The sequence below is a fragment of the Lepisosteus oculatus genome, chromosome 2 (assembly GCF_040954835.1).
Source record: "Lepisosteus oculatus isolate fLepOcu1 chromosome 2, fLepOcu1.hap2, whole genome shotgun sequence".
NCBI classification, from domain to species: domain Eukaryota; kingdom Metazoa; phylum Chordata; class Actinopteri; order Semionotiformes; family Lepisosteidae; genus Lepisosteus; species Lepisosteus oculatus.
This window is the reverse complement of record NC_090697.1, coordinates 8,610,001-8,610,833: the sequence shown is the minus strand read 5'-3', so window position 1 is coordinate 8,610,833 and position 833 is coordinate 8,610,001. Positions and strand designations below refer to the sequence as shown.

Here is an 833-nt window from a genome sequence, read left to right as displayed (position 1 = left end):
ATTATGGACTCATTTTTCCAAGTCAAGCACTTACCTGTACTGTTAAATCCATGCATTCCATGAACATTATCAAAAAAGGCTCTGAACATAGTGAGATTAAGGTCTGACATCTCTATCAATGCCTGCTGAACATTTAGTGTAAGTAAAGTAAATCAGATGTGGATGTATGTGCATATGACTATGCCCGAGGTGAATTAAAATACAAAATAATTTATAGAACTGGAATAAATGCAGCTTTTGAAGTTAAAGCATTTGATGTAGATTCTTATTTAAAAAATGTTTTTAGAATCAATTCCCTTTGTACGTCTACATTTAAAAAAAGCTAAAATTCCCCAAATAAACTATTAAGGATACAAGGCTCGCTTTCACTGGGTATGGTATGACATTATAAAAATCATTTACAGAGCAATTGTATACACCATTACCCTTTGCAAATGTACTACATTTAGGAAATATGAAAAAAATGTGATGCTAACACTTTGACAGATGCTATTTGTGTACAAAAAATTCAGAACGGCTTCAGTAAAGGCTCCTCCAGGGTTGCCAATCAGCTTCTTTTTTTTTTCACAATTCTAGAGATCTAGCATAGCAAACAGTTTTAAGACACAGATAAAAATCAAAAACTTTATTACAAAAATAAGTTACACTCACCTCATCTTACAGTATAAAACAATTTATTTGCAGGAATGCAAAAACGGTTGTTGGCCACCAACAATATTTTAAAACTGGTAACATTTTCTAAGGTTTGAAATTGTAATGATACAGACTCGTTGAGAGGGAGTTAACTGTGTACAAAACCAGATGAATAGTTCAGTCTCCTTTTTTGCAATACA

General features: G+C 32.3%; 1 protein-coding gene across 6 annotated transcripts in view; it reads right to left on the bottom strand.

The window, feature by feature from the left end:
• Positions 1 to 610: 610 nt before the first annotated feature.
• Positions 611 to 833, bottom strand: part of syncrip (synaptotagmin binding, cytoplasmic RNA interacting protein) — a 10,287-nt gene continuing 10,064 nt past the window's right edge. For all 6 annotated transcript variants that reach the window (XM_069196535.1, XM_069196540.1, XM_069196548.1 and 3 more), the window contains exon 12: positions 611 to 833. This exon is cut by the window's right edge. The gene's annotated coding sequence lies outside the window, so the exon portion shown is untranslated.